Below are 21,598 nucleotides of genomic sequence, written 5' to 3'. Positions count from 1 at the left end.
TCTAAGACAATAGGATTTAAGGCCAGAAGGGAACTTGAGTTTATCTCATCCACACCCTCATTTTACAGGTGAGGAAATGGAGAGACAGAGAAGTGAGGTGATTTGGCCAAATCAAACTGAAGCAGATTTAGGATTCAAGTCCAGGTTATTGGACTCCCTCAAATAGTGTAAATGACTGAATTTTTCCCTCAAGTCAGTTCATAAGTCTTCACTAGTCACCTCTTACGGTGATAGACTGTGCTGTGGGAAAGACAGGAGAAGAAGGCATTTCTTCTGCCTTCAGGGAACTTACTATCTGAATGGGCAGGGTGGACAATATAATAAAGTGCTAAAATCTGCAGTACAGACTCCAAGAGTATGTAGAAAGGGGAAATTCATAGAAAAGGGAAATCACTGCGGTCTGGAGTATTTCAACTGACTAATCAATAAATGTTTATCCAGTGCCTACTATGTGGCAGGCACTGTGCTAAATTCTAGGGATACAAAGAAAGGCAAACATAGTCCCTGTCCTAAGGAAACCCACAATCTAATGGGTAAAACAACAAAGAAATAAATATGAAAACATATATGTATATATACAAATACATATACATATACATATGTATATAGACACACATAAAAAGCTATAGACAAGAGAAATAGGAAATAATAAACAGAGAAATGACATTAGAATTAAGTGAGGTTGAGTACAGGTTTCTATAGAAGAGGGGACTTTAGCAGGGACTTGAAGGATGCCAGGGAAGCCAAGAGGCAAAGAGGAGAAGGGAAAACATTCCAACCATTGGGTACAGCCAGAGAAAATACCCAGAGACCAGAGATGGAGTATCTTGTTTATGGAACTGCCAGGACGCCAGTGTCATTGGAAAAGCTATATGGAAGAGGTGAAATTAGAGGGGTTCTATGTCTCCTAGAAACTGGGCATGGTCCTGAATACAAAACAGAAGATCTGAGAAACCCCAACCCTCTCCTCCAGATCCTGGGATACAGGATACCCAAAAGGGATCCTAAAGCCTCTCCTTACCTTGTGGATGTACTATTTATTATAAGGAGCCCTGAAAAATATATCCAGTGCATCTCTGAAACCTCAGATTGAACTAAAGGGGAAGGTATGAGATCTTTAAATACTTTGAGACTATACCATCAGGGGAGGGTGAAACTACTAGCATTAGAGCAAAACTTTAAAAAAAATCCTTCAGTTAACTCTAAGTCTATCTCATAGGTTCCCAAAGTGAGTGATACTGCCCAGATGCAGGGCAGTAGTCTCAGGTGCAATTAGGGGTGGCGGTGGGGGGTTGAATAAAAATAAGGGGGAAATGGAAACATAAAGAGAGAAGAGAAGAAAATATTGAAAAACCATTTGTACATGTTTTATCTGTTGTGCAACAGAGTTGCATTATTTTTCAAATAAACACAAAACACAAGTGATAACTGCTCAGTGGTCAAGTCCTCTGACAGGTCTTAACAAGCAAGTGTTGGCAGGCAAGCATGTTGCACATTCTTGGGAAGTCCCGCATGCATCAGCAGGAATATATATGCATGTAATGATTTGTTTATAATATGATCCTATATGGCTACATGATGCAATGTTGTGTCATCAAAACTTCAATGCAGGAAAAACCCCACAAATTTACAATAAATTATTAAATTTAAGATGCATCATTTAAAAAATGTTGTATTTTGTGAAATGATGCAAATTTCAAAATGAAAACCCATTAAAGGGTTAAAGAAAGTAGAATTCGAGGAAGGCACTGGGTTGTGTGTGTGTGTGTGTGTGTGTGTGTGTGTGTGTGTGTGTGTGTGTGTGTGTTGAAAAGGGGGCGGTAGGCCAAATAAATTTAAAAACCTTTGACCTAAACGACTGAGGCAACATGCAGCCCTCTGGCTTTCCCTACAGCTCCACTAGGAGCTCTCCGGGGTTCTGACCCTAATCTCCCATCCTATTTTTACAGGATTCCAGCTTCCTTAGACTTTGGCTCTCACAAACCTTGCTTTCAGATCACCTCTAACACATTGATATATACCTCAATTATTCCTTTTCATGAGTTGTTGTCAACACCCATCATCTCATTTTGGCATAATGGGATGCCACCATGGCTTGGCATTTTCCCTGTAGTCTTCCCCTGTAATCATTTTAGTAAACCTATTTGCAAAAAAAAAAAAAATCCTGGCCAATTCCAACCTTCAGCCATTTTGATTATTTCTACTGGATTTAGAGTGTAAATCTGAGTGTTGTGGAGTGTTGACCCTGATGTTCTGGGTCTCCCAGTAATTAGAAGGGTGTTGACTATCATGGTTGGTAGGGCCCTTCCTGGTTTTCCAGATGGGTGGTACCATGGACTTATATTTCACTGTGGTGACTCCCATTTTTCTATAATGCTCAAGATTTTTTTGTCTAGCATTGTTTCTCTCCTTTCTCTGAATGTTGCAGCCTGGGGACAAAGTTCAAATTGTTCTATCTTAGTTCTGGCTCCATTTGCAGCCATGGACTCTTTTCTTGGCCTGGAGCTGGAAAGCCAAGAGGGAGGATGGGATGTCAAATCTTGACATAGAGTCTACCTTCAGCACTTTTTTGACCTTCTCTAAGACCCCCTACAGCTACGGTTTTTATTCAAGCCTTTCTTCCCACAGATCTGAAGTCTCCCCAGTAAGATGATAGGTCTTCCTTAGCAGCTCTCCAATCCAAATTCCCCCATCCTCTGTCTTATCTTCTGACCTCTAACTAATAGTCAGATGTCTACTAATATTAAACTAGTAAGGCTAGTAACCATGGCCCTGATCTCTAAAGAAACAGCTAGACTAGAGACCTGAATTCCAGTGTTACCAGAGAATTCACGTTAAAGTATTAAAGTTAAATAGTCATTTAATTCAGCAGTTCTAATGGAGGATGGGATGAATGTGGATGCAGAAACACCTGGATTCCAATCCAATCTCTGATACTTGGTACTTCTGCGATAATGGAAAAGTCATTCTGTCTCTCTAAGCCTCAGTTTCCTCATCTTAAATGGGGATAATAATGTCTACAGCATCTACCTCATGGAGTTGTTGGTTGTTCTGAGGTTTATTAGAAAATTTTGTGAAAATAGCTGTTACAATTATTATTGTTCTTCTCTCAGCTAACAGTTGTATTTTTAACAGTGAGGTTTATACTCAAAAATAAGAGTCTAATTGGAAATATTAAATATCTTTGTAAAGGGATGTTGGGGCTATGGGCTATGGCATCTCTCACCATCCCTCAAATAACATTAGATTAGGTGGACTCCAACTATACCTTTGATTTTTGTAACTGAGGATTTATATCTCACTCCACCTCAGCAGGATCAGAATTTGCAGTAACAAGTTCTTCAGCTGAGGCAGCATGGCATTATGGAGAGGATAATGGACTGGTACTCAGGAGATCTGAGCTAAATTACAACTCTGTCAGTAACAAGCCATATAACTTTTGAAAAGTTACTTGACCTTCTAGGGTTCAATCTAATCCAATCCAGCCAGCATTTATTAAGCACCCACTACATACAATCCAAATCAATAAGCATTTATTTAGAACCTATTGTCACCATGTTAGGTGCTAGGGAAACAGAGGTAAAAAAAAAATCTCCTGTCCTCAAAAAATGTAGATTCTATCAGAGAAGATGAAGTATACATAAATAAATATAAGGTATTGCCTCTTTTGCATGTGGACTGTTTGGTTACTGAAAGGAGAAGAAAAAGAACATTCTGGTAAAGAAAACTGATTTTAAAATGAGCTTGAGAAGAAACAACCTCTTAAATAAAATATTAAAGAGAGATACAGAATTTTCTAAGGAAGTAAGAGAGAACTACTCCTCAGATAAATGTACTTTGAAGACCTGTTCGAAAGCAGAGTAGTGATTAAGGTAATGATGGCTGCAGGGCATTATGGTACATAATCTCACTCGTATGTGACTATTTTCAGAGTTTTTAAAGTTGTAACTGAGAAATTATGAACCCAATAGCTATATAGGACTACAGTAAGATTATGTAGGGACTGATAGGATTATATAAGATAGAAAGATAGAACACTGAAGTTTCACAACATAAATTAGAAATGGGGCAATGCTCATGAAGAGGTACTTACTGATTTCAGACATTATAAGATACAAGTACAAAAAGAGCAAAAAATGAGATGAAGGGGAGGAGGTGTAGTGCAGGAGTAGTGGAGAACAGAAGTCTCAGAAGGAAATGAAAAAAAGTTACTAACAGAAGCTGAGCTATTTTCCTGAGAATAGAGCTGATTGGAAGAGAGGTATTGCTCAGAGTTTACTGACTTACTGGAATAGAGCTGAATCCTTCTGCCAGGTGGGGAGCTATCTGGGCTTATTGCTCTCCAGTGCCATCTACAGCCTGAGAAAAGGGAGACCTGATGGAGAGGAGGGTGCTGCCTTCTACTGTCCTCTCTAGTTAGAGGAGAAATAGAGCAGGGAAGACAGGCTTTGTATCTGGTTTCTTGTGAGAAGCTTGAATTTCCTAAGAGGTGACTAAAAGCCTCTGCTTTTGGAGGACTGGCCAGGGAAAGAATGCATGACCAATCATAATCTACAGTTTGAAAGGGAGAGACATTTTTTGGCTCAAGGTAATTGCTTATCACTGAAAAAGCATAACACTTTCTCAGTACCTTGCCAAAGGTGGCTCTATGTTAAAAGAGTTTCCATTGCTTCAGCAATCCATGTATAGCAAAAAATAAAAATGGCTTCACACAACAGGAGAGTCATGAAAACCAGAAGGGGATCAGTTACTAGGGATAAAGTTTCTCCTAGCTTGTAACATATGGTGAAGAATGTTTTCTGAAGAGACCCAGAATAATAAGGCTACAATCAAGAGGAATGAGTTATCAAAGGAGCACAAGTATCCCTACTCATGTGATCCCTGCAAGGTTTCTATAAGTGTGTGCCAACTGTCTCTCATATACTGTGTGAATTGGTGGAAGACTGACCTACATTTATGTATGGATATTGATATGATATTTTGATTATTCCTGCTTTTGTCTTCTATTGAGTAAATGTTAATATTATTCTTATGTCTGCCTTATCCTTAAATAAATGTTTCATGTTTAAGAGTCAATGGTGTTGGGAGGTAGAACCAAGATGGCAGAACAGAGATAGGAACTCACCTGAATTCTCTCAAAATTGCCCTCAACACAACTTTAAAATAATGCCTCAAATTGAATTCTGGAGTGGCAGAGAGAACAAAAGGTCAAAGTGAAACCATTTGGATTCCAGCCCAAGACAATTTAAGAGACTGATAAGAAAGGTATGTCACACTGACACAGTGATCACTCCAGAGCACAATGCAGGCCACACCACAGCACAACCTACAACAAACCTTAGTGGTGGCTGCAACAGTGGCAGTAGCAGCTTCAGGAGCTCTCAGCCCACAGAGGTAAGGGGATTATTCACCTAATTGGAAAGAGATTACAGAAGACTCTTTGCTGGCATTGGGTCCAGGATACTAGCTTCGAGATACTGGGTTCAGAACTCTATTGAATTGCCCATCTTTAGTTCTGAGCATAATTTGGAGCAAAATTCTTGCAGCAACAGGGTATTAGGGGTCCTCATCACAGTTGCAGGTCAGAGAGTATAGTCACTCACAAGGGGGCAGCGGCCCTGGTCTCAGTTCCAAGGAAGAAAAGAGCTGTGACCACACCTCTCCTTAGATAATACCATCTTGGAAGTACCAAAAACTTACAGACCCCCAGATCTAGCCCTGAAAACTAGAGCATGAAAAATCTGAAACTTGGGGCAGTTCCCTGTACATCTTGGGAGCAGAGGTCACCTTTAATATATTGTTAAAAGTCAAGAAATAGTCCAGAAAAATAAGTAGATAACATAAAAGAACCTGACCATAAAAAGTTATTATGGTGACAGAGAAGACCAATACATAAAATCAAAATAATACAATGATGTCAAAACAACTACAATCAAATGTCAAAGAAAAAATGTGAATTGGAAACAAGTCCAACAGGAATTTCTGGAAGAGCTCAAAAAAGATTTTTAAAATAAAATAAGACAGAAGGTAAATTGGGAAAGAAATAAGATTGATACAAGAAAATTATGGAAAGAGAATCAACAGCTAGGTAAAAAAGGCATAAGAAAAAATACCTTAAAAAACAGAATTGGCCAAAGGGTTAAAAGAAATCCACTCAAGAGAAAAACTCCATAAAAATTAGAATTGGCTAAATGGAAAAAGAGGTACAAAAATTCACTGAAGGAAATAATTCCTTAAAAGCACCCACATATACAAAAATACTTATAGCAACTCTTTTTGTGGTGGTCAAGAATTGAAAATTGAGAGGATGTCCATCAATTGTGGAATGGCTGAATAAGTTGTGGTATATGAATGTAACAGAACACTATTGTTCCATAAAAAATGATGAGCAGGTGGACTCCAGAACAACCAGGAAAGACTTACATGAACTGACGTTAAGTGAAGTGAGAAGAACCAGAAGATTGTACACGGTAACAGCAACATTGTGCGATGACCAACTTTGATAGATTGATAGACTTAACTTTTCTCAGCAATACAAGTATCTAAGACAATTCCAAAAGACTCATAATGGAAAATGCTATACACATCCAAAGAAAAAACTATGGGGCATGAATGTAGATCAAAGCATACTATTCTCTCTCTCTCTCTCTCTCTCTCTCTCTCTCTCTTTCTCTTACTTCTGTCTTGTGGGTTTTCCCTTTGGCTCTAAATCTTCTTTATAATTTGACTAATGTGGAAATATGTTTAATATGATTGTGTGTGTATACACATATATCAGATTGCATGCCATCCTGGGCAGGGGGGTACAGAGGGAAGGGGAGAAAATTTAGAACTCAAAATCTTACAGAAGTGAATGTGAAGAACTTAAAGCAAATTTTTTTAAAAATTTCCTTAAAATTTTGAATTGAAGGATTGGAACCTAATAACTCCATGAGACATCAAGAAACAGTCAAACAAAGTCAAAAGAATGGGAAAAATAGAACAAAGTGTGAAACATCTCATTGGGAAAACAGATGACCTAATAAATGGATTAAGGAGAGATAATTCAAGAATTATTGGACTACCTGAAATTCATGATAAAAAAAAAGAGCCTAGATGTCATATTTCTAGAAATGATCAAGAAAACTGCCCTGATAGTCTAGAACCAGAAGGTAAAATAGAAATTGAAAGAATCCACTGATCATCTTCTGAAAGAGATCCCAAAATGAAAACTCTCAGGAATATTATAGTCAAATTCCAGAGCTCCTGGATTAGTGAGAAAATACTGCAAGCAGTCAGAAAGAAACAATCCAAATATTGTAGAGCCACAGTCAAGATCACACAAGATTAGCAACTTCTACATTAAAGGATCAGAGCGCTTAGAATGAAAGGCAAAAGAGCTAGGATTACAACCAAGAATCAACTATCCAGCAAAACTGAGTATAATGCTTCATGTGGGATGGGGAAGAGGGGAGAGATTTTAATGAAAAAGAGGACTTTCAAGCATTCCCGATGAAAAGACCAGAGCTGAACAGAAAAGTTGATTTTTAACACATCATCCAAGAGAAACATAAAAAAGGAAATATAAAAGCAAATCATAAAGGATGCAATAAGATTAAACTGTGTACCTTCTTACTTGGGAAGATGATACTTTTGTAATTCCTAAGGACTTTATCATTATTACGGCAGTTAGGAGTATATATAGACAGAGAGCATAGTTATAAGTTGACTCTATGGGATGATTTCAAAAGAATAAAATTAAGAAGTGAGAAAGAGCAATGTACTGGGAGAAGGGGAAAGAAAAGGGGAAGGAAGAAGCTTTTATAGTGGAGAGGAAAATGGAAAGGTTGCAAGCAATGCCACCTTATTCTCATCAGAATTGGCTCAAATATGGAATAATATACACACTCATTTGGAATAGAGATCTAGCTCATCCTACAGGTAAATAGGAGGAGAAGGGGATAAGAGAAAAGGGAACTGATAGAAAAGAGTGTGAATTAAAGGAGGTAGTAGTCAGAAGCAAAAGAGACTTTTGAGGATGGACAGGGTGAAAAGAGAGAGAAAAAAATAAACAGAGAAAAAATAGGATGGAGGAAAATACACAGCAATCATAACTGTGAATGTGAATGGGATATACTCACCCACAAAGCAGAAGCAGAAAGATGAATGCATTAAAAACCAGAATCAAATAATAAGTTGTTTACAAGAAACAAACTTAAAACACAGAAACATACACAGTAAAAATAAGTGACTGGAGCAGAATATTATACTTCAGCTGAGGTAAAAAAATGAAGAGGTAGCAATCATGAGCTCAGAGAAAGTGAAAACAAAATTAGATCTAACTAAAAGAGGTTATCTGGGAAACTACATTTTGCTAAAAGCTACCATAGACAATGAAGTGCCATCAATACTAAATATATATCACTAAATGGCATAGTATCCAAATTCTTAAAGGAAAAGTTAGATGAATTACAGGAGGAAATCAAAAGTAAAATTATACTGGTGTGGGGATATCAACTTTCCCCTCTCAGAACTAGATAAATCTAACCACAAAATGAACAGGAAAAAAGTTAAGGAGATGAATAGAATTTTAGAAAAGTTAAATAGGATAGACCACTGAAGAAAATTCAATGGGAACAGAAGAAAAAGGAATACTTTTTTCTTTTTTTTTTTTAGCTATACATGGCACCATCATGAAAATTGAAGATGTATTAGGGCATAAAACCTTACAACCAAATGCAGAAAAGAAGAAATATTAAATGTGTCCTTTTCAGACTATAATGCAATAAAAATTATATTCAAAAAAGGGTCATGAAAACAGATTAAAAATTCATTGACAACCAAATAATCTAATTCTAACGAATGATCAGATCAAAGAACAAATCATAGAAACAATAAATAATTTCATTAAAGAGAATGATAACAATAAGAGAACATACTAAAATTTATGGGATGCAGTCAAAGCAGTACTTAGAGGAAATTTTACATCTCTAAATGCTTACATCAATAAAATAGAGAAAGAACAGACCAATGAATTGAGCATGCTATTTTAAAAATAAAAATAAAAAAGAACAAATTAAAAATCTGCAATTAAATACCAAATTGAAAATCCTGAAAATCAAAGGAGAGATTTATAAAATTTAAAGTTTAAAAATTTAAATAAATAAAACAAGGAGCTAGTTTTACGAAAAAATCAATACTAGACAAACCATTGGTTTTGGAATAGATCTCTATTCCAAATGAGTGTGTATATTATTCCATATTTGAGCCAATTCTGATGATTTGATTTTAAAAGAAGACCAAATTACTGGTATAAAAAAATGAAAATAGTAGCTTCCTCGCCAAGATGAAATTAAAGTAATTATTAGGGGCTATTTTGCCCAATTAAATGATAATAAATCTGACAATCTAAGAAAAATGATGAATATTTTTTAAAATATAAATTTCCCAGATTAACAGAAGAGGAAATAGGATACTTAAATAATTCTATTTTAATAAAAAAAAACTAATTGAACAAGCCATCAATGAGCTCTCTAAGAAAAAAATCTCCAGGGCCAGATGTATTCACAAGTGAATTCTACCAAACATTTTAAGAACAATTAATTCCAATATTATATAAAATATTTGGGAAAAATAGGCATCCCACCTAATTCTTTTTATGATACCTGCTGATATCTAAACCAAGAAGAGCAAAAACAAAGAAAAAAATAGGTCAATCTCCTCAATGAATATTGATGCAAAAATTTTAAATAAAATACTAGTAAGGAAATTACAGCAATATTTCCCAAAGATCATACTCTATAACCAGGTGAGATATCAATAAGAAAAACAACAAAAGTCATATGATTCTCTATAGAAGCAGAAAAAGCTTTTGACAAAATATAATGCTCATTCTCATTATTAAAAAAAAAATACTAGAAAGCATAGGAATAAATGGATCTTTCTTTAAAATGATAAGTAGTGTTCATCTAAAACCATCAGCAAGCATTATTTGTAATGGTGATACACTAGAAACCTTTCCAATAAGATCAGTGGTGAATCAAGGATGCCCATTATCAACACTATTATTCAGTGCTGTACTAGAAATGTTAACTATACCAATAAGAGAAGAAAAAGGAATTACAGAAATAAGAATAGGCAGCAAGGAAAGAAAACTATCACTCTTTGCAGATGATATCATGGTATACTTACAAAATATTAGAGAATCGACTGAAAAACTATTTGCAATAATTAACAACTTCAGCAAACTTTCAGGATATGAAATAAACCGACATAAATCATCAGCATTTCTATATATTAACCAATAAAGTTCAGAAAGAAGAGAGAGAAGTTCCATTTAAAAATTATGTAGACAATATAAAATACTTGGGAATCTACCTTCCAAGACAAACCCAGGAACTATATGAACACAATTACAAAACACTTTTCACACAAATAAGGACAGATCTAAATATTGATGAAAGACTAATTGCTCATGGGTAGGCTGAGCCAACATAATAAACAAGGACAGTTCTATCTAAATTAATTTGCTTATTCAGTGCCATATCAATTAACTTACCAAAATTTATTTTATAGAACTAAAAGAAATAATAACAAAATTCATCTGGAAGAACAAAAGACCGAGAATATCAAGAGAATCAATAAAAAAAAAATGTGAAGGAAGGTGACCTAGCCATGGTGGATTAGATTAGGTACATAGTACACAATAGTAAATGACCATAGCAATCTAGTGTTGGATAAGCTCAAAGATCCAAGCTTTTTGGAACAAGAAGTCATTTTTTGACAAAAATTGTTGGGAAAACTGGAAAGCAGTTTGGCAGAAACTAGGTATAAACCAATATTTCACACTGCATAAGAAGGTACAGTCAAAATAGGTGCATAATTTAGACATAAAGGGTGATAGCATAAGCAAATTAAGGGAGAATGGAAAATTTTTCCTGTCAAATCTATGGATTAGGGAAGAATTTATGACCAGATGAGAGACAGAGAGCATTATGGGATGTAAAATGGATAACTAGGTTACATTAAATTAAAAAGGTTTTGCACAAACAAAACCAATGCAGCCAAGAATAGAATGAAAGCAGGAAACTTGGAGGGGGGGGGCGGAATTTACACCAAGTTTCTCTGATAAAAGTCTCATTTCTCAAATAAACAGAGAATTGGGTCAAATTTATAAGACTATGAGTCATTCCCTAATTGACAAATGGTCAAGGGATATGAACAGGCTGTTTTCAGAGAAAAAAATAAAGCCATCTATAGTTATATTTAAAAAATATTCTTCATCACTATTCATTAGAGAAATGCAAATTAAAACAACTCTGAGGTATCTCCTCATACCTATCTAATCAACTAATATGACAGAAAAGGAAAATGACAAATGATGGAAAGAATGTGAAAAAATTGGGACATTAATGTACTTTTCATTGAGTTATAAACTGATCTAACCATTCTGGAGAGCAATTTGGAACTATGCCCAAAAGGCATGCCCTTTGACCCAGAAATACCACTACCAGGTCTATATCTCAAAGAGATCAAAGAAAAAGGAAAAGGACCTATATACACAAAAATATTTATAGCAGCTCTTTTTTGTGGTGGCATAGAATCAGAAATTAAGGTGATGCCCATCAATTAGAGAATGTTTGAGCAAACTGTGGCATATGATTATGATGGAATGCTACTGTGTTATAAGGAATGATGAGCACAGTATGGTTTCAGAAAAATCTGGGAAGGCTTATGCAAAGTGAAGTGAGCACAACCAGGAGAGGATTGTACAAAGTTACAGTAATATTATACGATGAACAACTGTGGATGATAGCTCTTCTGAGCAGTACAATGATCCAAGACAATTTTGAAGAACTTATGAAGAAAAAATGTCTCTCATATACAGAGAAAGAACTGATGGGATCTGAATGAAGATTGAAACATACTTTTTAAATTTTCTTTATTTTTCTGGTTGCTTTTTTTTGGGGGGGGGGGTTCTGTGTTTTCTTTTGCAACATGGTTAATATGGAAATGTGCTTTGCATGACTTCACATGTATAATCTATATCAAATTGCTTGCCTTCTCAAGGAGGGGGGAGTAGAGGAGGAAGAATTTGGAAGTCAAAATTTTTTTGAAAACAGATGTCAAAATTTGTTTACATGCAATTGAGAAATATTTAATGAAATAAATAAAAATATATTTGGGGGGAAAGAGTCAATGGTGTCACATTGACTGATTTTGTGTAAATGAGAAGCACATCAGTGAGTGCTCATGAATTACAGTGGCAAATAGCAGAAATGTAGCCCATCCCTAGCACAACCACAACCTCGAATGCACCATCAGGGTGTGACATTCCTATAGGAAAACCACCCTGACCTGGCAAACTGAGTGCAGGAAGGATGAACCAGTCAGTCCCATCTCAGGGAGAGAGAGCCTAGAGAGAGTTAGTTGGTACCACACCCAGGTGACACTGCTCTCGTGAGTAAGTCCAGCATCATGCTTGGGCTATGTAAGTATATAGGATATATAATAATATATAAGTGTATAAGAATATTGGAGTAAAAATCAGAAGACTAGGTCCTAGACCTAGATTTACAACTAATTTTTTATGTGACTCTTGCAGCTTTATTTCCACATCTATTAGAAAATAATTGTAACTGTTATCTCTTCCTCATATGGTGTTATAAAATTGAAATGAGTTGTGAAAGTATTTTTTAATCTGCAGAAGTATGTGTGTATATGTGTGTGCACGTATATGAAGAATTAGTGCTATTAAATGATTGTCATTATTTAACCCGAACTACTTTCATACTAAAAACAGTGGGTTGATTTTTAAAATTTGTTGTACCTGTTTTGTTTTGTTTTGTTTTGCTTTTTTTCAAAGGAAATTTTCATTTCCTACCCCTGTATAGGTGAACTGACCTTTAGGAGGCATCTGGAAATTACAGTTCTCCAAGAGAGTAATTTGTGACTTTTCTCCATCATTCGCTTAGCTTTGTACTACTGTTGCTTTGGAGTTATCTGGTATTTATGGACTAATTAGATTGACAGCGAGAAATATTTAGATAGGAAATCACCAAATATCACATCATTAAGCCATTTGACACTGGAATGCACCCTACAAAATGAACAGAGAAAGGCCAGCCCCAGTACCCAGATTTCATCTGTTCAAAGTAATAATAAAGACATCAGGAGGGAAATCTGTCAGGCCCATATATTATTGGTGTGCACTTCGGCTGGACAGATAGGATAATGGATGTGGCACACACCAGATGTTTTGCTTCCTGAAAATAGATATGTTAGGAAAGTTCCAGAGGGACTGTCAATAGCCCCTTCATTACCCCATCAGGCTGAATATATCTATTGGAAATTAACATTTCACTTGCTTGGAACTTTGTGTCCGCTGCAGCCTTGGCCTTCTCTTAGAAGTTCCAATGGCTCAACCTCTGGGTCTGTTTAAGGATCTATTTATTTTATCATGGGGTACTGAACTCCCTCTGTAACAACTTCATCCACCAGGAAAAATTATCATCTATATGTCTTATTAAAACTTTAAATTAAAAAGTTAAAATCCTAAGGAGCTAGCCATGAAACAGATGCAGTAGTTGAGAAGCCCTTTATTCAAAAGCATTCACTCAGCTGATTCTGTCCTCCCTACCTCTCACCCAGATCCAGGGTGTAAATGATCTTCCCTTGACCTGATTGCATAGAACTTAGATTACTCTTATTCACACACCATACTCTAAAATGTATTTATCTGGGTACATGTCCTTTCTCATAACTATTGACAAATCACTTATCCTAATTCTCAGTTTCCTCACCTGGAAAACCTTGATAATAACACCAATCGTGTCTACCTCACAATATTATAAGACTCAAATGAGACAAGGTAACAAAAGTGATTCACAAATGTAAACGTGCTCTATAAAATGTCAATTACATGCCCCCTACTCCATTCCCTTTCTTTCTCTCATCTTGTCCCACTGGCTCCTTCCCCACTGCCTACAAACAAACCCATGCCTCTCTCGTTCTCATTAAAACAACAACAAAACTCGTCACTTGTTCCTGCAATCACTTCAGATTATTATCTTGTATTCTCTTCTTTCCTTCACAAGCAAACTCCTAAAAAAGGAGAGAGATTTACCCTCATTTCCCCACTTTCTCACCTCCCACTCACTTCTCACTTTCTATAAATCTGCCTTCTAGCCTCACTATTTGAATGCAACTGGGAATGCAACCTCTGAACTGCTAACTCCAGTGACCTTTTCTTTCTTTATCCTTCTTCACCTTCTTGTATCAATTAACACTTTCACTCATTCCTCGTCCTGGGTAGTATCTGTTTCTTCACATCCATGATACTGGTCTTCTTCGTTCTTTTTCTGCCTATCTGATCCCTCTTTCTTGGCCTATTTTGCTGGGTCATCATCACTTTCACACCACACACAGGAGTCCTTCATGGCTCTGCCCTGGGTTCCCTTCTCTCTATACTCTCTCCCTTGGTGATCTCATTAGTTTTCATGGATTTAACTATCATGTCCCAAATATATATACCTATCCATAAACTCTCTTTGCTGCATTGTATACTGCCAACTAAATGCTGGACATCTCCACTGATTGTCTAACAAGCATGTTAAACTCAGTATGTACGAATCAGAACTTACATTTCCTCCAAAATCCTCTTCCCTCCTCCAAATTTCTCTCTTCCTTTTGCTGGTACCACCCTCCTTCCAGTCACTCAGATTCACAGTCTCAGAGTCTTCCTTGCCTCTTCCCTCATCATCAAACCTCATCTTAAGTTGGTTGCTAAGTCTCATCAATTCTATCTCCACAATATCTGTCAAATGTTACCTTCTTTCTATTCACACAGCCTCTATTCTAGCTTATGCCCTCTTAGCTTCTCACCTCAGCTACAGCAATAGTCACCTCATTGCTCTCCCTACCTCACCTCTGTTCACTCCAGTCCAACCTCCACACAGCTGCTGAAGTGATTTTCCTAAAGAACAGATCAAATGATATAATCCCCTTCTCAGTAAACTTCAGTAATTCTCTATTATTTCTAGGAATATACATTATGTATATGTATATATGCATACATATTACATATACACTCATACATACATACATATATATACACATAGATATATATGTGTGTGTATATTTGTATACAGAGACATATATCTCAAACCCCTCAGTTTAGCCTTTAACGCTTGTCACCAAAAGGCCCTTTCCCATCTTTCTAGTCCCCTTACATACTACTCTCCTTCACACAGCCTGACAGCCAAGCCTGTTCTTCACATATAATGTTCTATCTCCCCTCTCAGCCAGTGCCTTTTCACAGACTATCCCTATAGCCAGAATATTCTTTCTCAACACTCCTCCTGCCTTTTAGAATATCTGGTTTTGCTTGAAGGCTCAGCTTGAGCTCCACCTTCTAAAGGAGGCTTTCTAAGTTTAACTTTTATCTGTCTTTTAAGCATCTTGTTATCATATAACAGTATTGGTCCATGTTCTCTTTCCCATTAAGATACAAACTCCTTGTAGGCAGGGACTACTCTCCCTTTTGTCTTTGTATCCCTAGCACTAAGTATAGTGTCTGGCACCAAGTAAGAGCTTCAGAAGTGCTTGTTAATCTACTGATTAAAATAGGAGCACTTGGAGGATTGTACCATTTGTAAGGAATCCCTCCTCAATTTGGACTCTGTGCTAGGTATTATCCATGCAGCCAGTGTATCTTCCCCTGTTTATGCTTCCCTTGATATTAACAATCAGAAAATCATTGAAAAGCATTATCCTTCTTCTGGGTCATGGAAACAATAAAATTGAGGCTAGACATTTTCTCTGATCCCCATGACCTCTCCAAAATAAAAAAATTATATAAAAAAGACAAAGCAACTTCAGTTATCTCCATGGTCTAGGACACCCAGAATCCAAAAGAAGGTTAAAAAAAATGCCTACTTTGAGCTCATTCAATTCCTCCTCTTCTACTTCCCATATTACTGACAATAAGGCTTCACTAGATGATCCTGCTCATGGGCTTGCAACAACCCCACTTCTTTCCCTTTCTAATATGGTGGAAATTTCAGTTCCAGGCTGTGGAAGTTTACTGGGGTCATGACAGAGAGGCAGTGCTGGGGCAACTCTTCAGGAACAGTAACTTACTGGGGATTGTAATAAATAGTCAGTGCTTCAGTAGTTCTTCTAGAATAGAAGCTTTCTTGGAACCTCAACAGACAACCAGTGCCACAGTGGACAACCCTATAGCACCTGCACTGAAAAGCTCTAAATTACTGCTGCTAGACCAGAGAAATGAGGAACAGGAGAGTGAAACGTGTCACCATGTTGTGGGATATGATGCAACATTCCACTAAGACTGAGTGAAAGAGCTCAGCACCCAGCTAGAATCAGTTCTGTCTACCCAAAAGTTATTTAGGGCAGACCCAGGCTAGTGAATTGTGAATTGCCCAGCATGGGAAGGTGCTGAGATGCTCTGAGATCTAACCTCCAAGGAAATCAGCATCAGAAAGGAATTAGAAAGTGAGTGATAGTGAGAAGTAAAGTAGAGAGAGGAAGACTGAAATTATCAAACATCTCAGGAAGAATAAAATTCAAAGACCTTGAACATAAACAGATAAATCAACAGGGAAAACAGAAGGAAATATGGTCTCCAGATCTCATAAAAAAAGTTCAGGCTTCTGTAACTAGATCCTGCAAAATAAAGGAAGATACTGAACACTTGATAAGATAGAGGACACTGTGGAATATATGAACATGAAACCACAATGCACTGTTCCTGAGTGATTCAAAAGAGAAATGAAAACTATGAGGGCAGAATTTATGACCTGCACAGCAAAAATAATGGGCAGAATAAAAAAAGAGCTGGAATCTATGATGACAAAGTCACCAAAGAAATAAAAGAGAGAACAACAGGTTAGGAATAGAAATAAACAGAAGTAAAGGACAATCAAGAAGAAGAGAAGCAAAAAAAAAATAACATTTAGAGAAAATATGCTCACTATGCAAGTAAAACATACTGATCTCAAAGAAAGGATACATAGAGACAACCTAAGGACCACAAGTTTCCTAGAAGAACATGTCAAGATGAAAATCCTGAACATTATAATGCAAGAAATGATACAACAGAACTGCTCTGAACTTTGAAACACAGAAAATGAAATACCAATTGAAAGAATTCATAGATTACCACCAGAAAAGCTTTGATGTGTCTATCAAGGGATCTTTTATGTTCTTAATAAACACACAGGGATTGCCTAGTTAGAAGAGAGCATTTAAATATGTGTTTTGTTTGACCAAATTGAATATGGTCAAAAACCAATAAACACAATGGCTTACATCTTTTCATCAATTGTGCAACTTTAAAGTTGTGGAATGTGGTGGAATATAATTTTTTAAAAGTCTGCCCATTTCTTTCTCATGTTCTTTTCAAAGGGACCCTCTGTACATGTGTAAATTATCCTTATACAGAGTTGGTGGAAATGAGGAAGTAGGCATATAGATTGTTAAATATTAATATCCCCTCAATTTCCTTTTTCATGAACAAAAATATTGATGATTTTTTCTAATCATTTAATATTTTGTCTTCTTTCAGATATCTTGAGAAGAAATCTCTTAAATGCCCTCAAAATTGTGTCCCCTCTTACACAGACCTCTACTGTGTATGTTTAGTCTGGTCCAGCAACTCATCACATCTTTTTCTTTAGTGCCATTTCTGTATCTTTATTAAGAGCATTAGGAGTTGTGTTGTTATAGTTTCCAATTTCATGGTTTCTTTGTCATTGATGGAGAAAGGAGCATGTTGTAGAAATTTCCACAGATCTTTTCCCATTTTTTGCTGGTATATTGTTCTTTCAATTTTGTCCTTAAATGTTCTGGGGATGATCTGACTTAACTGGGTCTCCTGGTCAGTTGTCTTTAAACTTGTTTTTATTTCTATTTCTTGTTCTTTTACAAGACAATACTGTTTTTGATCACCCAACATTCTCCCCTGAGTAGAAACGTAGGAGCTCATAATCTAATGGGGGAAACAACAAACAAATAAACATATACAAACAAGCTATATACAGAAAAATAGAAAATCATTAACAGAGAAAAGGCACTTGAATTAAGAGTGATTGGAAAATACTTCCTGTACAAGAAAGGACTTTGGTTTGGACTTGAAGGAAGCTAGGGAAGTAAGTGGGCAGAGATAATGAGGGAGAAGATTTCAAGTCAGGGATAAGGGGGCAGGGCAGCCAGAGAAAGCACCTATGTATTAATCAAACAGCTAGATACTCTCTTCCACAATCACTCCTTCACCCCTAATAAAAAAAGATTCTGGAGTCTAGCCCTACAAAGTTTAAGTTTGTCCATTTTCCTACCTTTATTTGCTATACCTCCAACAACAACCATAACAATAACAATTAATCTTCCAATAATCAGGTTACTACCCTACTAAAAAATCCTATAGTGAAGGATTCAGTTAGAATGTTTTATGTTCCAAAGTCCCCTCCAGGTCCTATACTCTATGTTCTAATGTCCCTTCCAGTTCTCACATTCTATGTTCTAAGGTCCCTTCCAGCTTTAGTAGTTTATAATTCAACACAGAATTTTTTTTCAGATGCAGAGGAAAGACCTAAGCAAAAAGGCAATTATGGATGGGTGATATGAAGGAAGGTAATAGAGAAAATAGCTTTTTTTCCATAAGAGATAAAGATCATTTTACTCAGTCTCACTTGCTATCTATAATAACAATTGACATTTATACAGGTGTCCTAAGCTACTTAAGATATTAAAGCTTTAAAATGCACTAAGACTTTTGGGATACTTTGTGCAGCACATTAAAATTTAGAGAGCACTTTACAGACACTGTCTTATTTAGATCCTTATAACAACCCATAGTCATCATTATCATCATCCCCATTTGACAGATATAGAAATGGAATTCAGAGAGTTAAGAGATTAAGGCTCAGGTTTATACACACAAAGCTAGTATCAGAGACAGAATTCAAATGTAGGTCTCCTTGACTCCAGGCCCAGCCATTGAACCATTCACTGCCTCTCTGTCAGCAAATGATTAAGTCATGAAAGGGAAAATAATCTAAGCCTCTGGTCATGCTTTGCTCTGTGTCTCTTTAAAAAGCCAGCACCACTGACAGTAGTCTTTGGCTTACTAGAACATCCCTGATTTTCCAAACTGCAGAGTCAGAATGGCATGGGCCAGAGAGCTTTTTGTGTTCCTGCTACAGGGCTTGATGAAAGCACCTAATCATTTGGACATTTTCCTGGATGGACAGGCAATGCAAAGGTGGATGTCATCTTGGTTCTTGCTCCTCTTAGGGTAACACATTACATTGCCTTCTCTGGGCAGGAGCCAACTTCAACCTTGACTGGCTAGAGAAACACACAATGGCAACCTTGCTGGAAAGTTTCAGATTCTTGGAGCTGAAACCTGGGACCCTCCAAGAATCAGCATCATGTCTCAAAGGTCCCCGTGGGAGAGACCTATAATTACCTTGGGTAGATTGAATGCCTCTGAAAAATGAAAGGGGGAGGGGAGAGACAATTAGCAATGTTTTCCAGTCAGTAGGTATTTCTCTGAAAAAGAGACCTCCAGCCCAGAGACGCTGTAATTAGGACTTTTTGTAATAACAGGTTCGGTATCTCTAGCTCCCTGTCAGAAAGAAAAATCCATCTTATCAATAATTGTAGGTTTGGGTGTCTCTGAAATGTTCTAAGTGTTGCTCCTTTCCGCTAGGCCATACCTTTGCAGGGAGAGCTGGCAGGGATTTCCACAGGGGGAATGTTCCTGCCTCTGGTGTGGGAAGGGAAAGAAAAGAAAGGGGTGAGAAGAAGAGGGGAGAGGTGGTGAGAAAGGGGAAATGATTTCCCACCTTATAGGAAACATCTTTGGGATAAAGCCAAGCCCAAGAACTGGATGAAGCAGCTCCTTGAGAAGGGTAGAAAAGGACAGAAATCTGCTCCCCTCACCCCTTAGCTATGATGAACAGGAGCAAGGTCCGATGGAAAGAGTGCTGGCTCTGGAGTCAGAAAAACTAGAATCGAATCCTATCTCTGACACTTACTACCTGTGTGACTATGGGCAAGTCATTTTACCTCTATGAACCTGTTTCCTCATCTGTAAAATGAGAGGATTATAAGATAGAATGGGTGGTCTCATTTCCTGCCTTCCAGTGAGCCCTGGACCAATGCCAGGAGCTAGCTGCCTGCCTGGGACTAGTTGCTCTCGAATTCTGACTCCTGCTGGTTCTGCCCAGGATCCACATCTCCAGAGCTATGCCCAAGAGTGCCTATGATTTGTCACTCTCAGTAGGATGGGGCTATAAGACAAAGGCACAAATAAGACAATAAAAGGTATTTTTGGATCTGTCTTCTCATTGATGTGGGGGTTCGCTCAGACCTTTTCATCCTTCTTTTCTGCTTCCTCCCATAAATCCTCCAAAGAGCATCTTCCCAACCCTTCTAGCTGTTGTTTGGGTCTGAATTTGTTCTATCATCAATATAGAGCACATCCAGCGAGGAAACTCCTATGAAGTTTAACCACCGGGTGCATTGCCTTGAAACTTAGAGTAGTCTTAAAATATAGCCAGACGACGCTGAGAAGTTAAGCAATTTGCCAAGGGCCACACAGCCAATATGTCAGAGGTTGGATCGGAACCTGAGTCTTTCAGTTTCATGGCCCTGTTCTCTAGCCATGCCATCATGTTTCATTTTGTTTCCTCTTTCTCTCTCTCTCTGTCTCTCTGTCTCTCTGTCTCTCTGTCTCTCTCTCTCTCTCTCTCTCTCTCTCTCTCTCTCTCTCTCTCTCTGTCTCTCTCTCTCTCTCTCTCTCTCCTTCAGTTATTCAGGAGCTCCTCAGGACCAGATACCACTACTGATACAAATGGGAGCTCCGACCTGCTCTATTTCAGACCCTGGGCAGGTTTGTCCCTCCTTAGGCAATTTGCTGCCTGACCTCCTTTGCTGGGGGAAAAGTAGAGGTGCTCACCATATTAATGCCTCACTTGGTGCAGCGACCCTAAGTTCTGAGCCTACTGAAGCTCAGAATTCTAAGTTCAAGAAATAGGCAGCACAGTGGATAGATCACTGGGTTTGGAGTCAGGATGACCTGAGTTCTAGTCTTGCCTCAGAAACATACTAGCTGTGTGACTCTAGGATATCACTTCACCTCTGTTTTCCTCAATTTCATTAAATGTAAAATGGGCATTACCTCCCAGGGTTACTGTGAGGATCAAACAAAATAGTGCCTGGTACATGATAGATGCTTAATAAATACTTGTTTCCTTCCTTTAACCTTCATTCCTTCCTTTCTTCCTCCTTTCTTTCTTCCCTTCCATCCTCCCTCCCTTCTTTCTTCCTTCCTTACTTCTTCTTTTTCTTCCTTTTTCCTTCTTTCCTCCCTAAAGGATCCCTTGAAAAGAATATGAACAGGCAGTTTTCAGAAGAAGAAATCAAAGCTTTTATGGTTACATGAGAAAAACACTCTAAATCACAATTGATTAGGGTATCAACTCTGAGATACTGCTGCACACCTACTCAGATTGGCTAACATGACAGAAAGGAAAAAATAACAAATGCTGGAGAAGATATGGAAAAATATAGACACTAACGAGTGCACTGCTGG

Source organism: Notamacropus eugenii, chromosome 3, assembly GCF_028372415.1.
Source record: "Notamacropus eugenii isolate mMacEug1 chromosome 3, mMacEug1.pri_v2, whole genome shotgun sequence".
NCBI lineage: Eukaryota > Metazoa > Chordata > Mammalia > Diprotodontia > Macropodidae > Notamacropus > Notamacropus eugenii.
Note: the sequence above shows the minus strand (reverse complement) of the source record.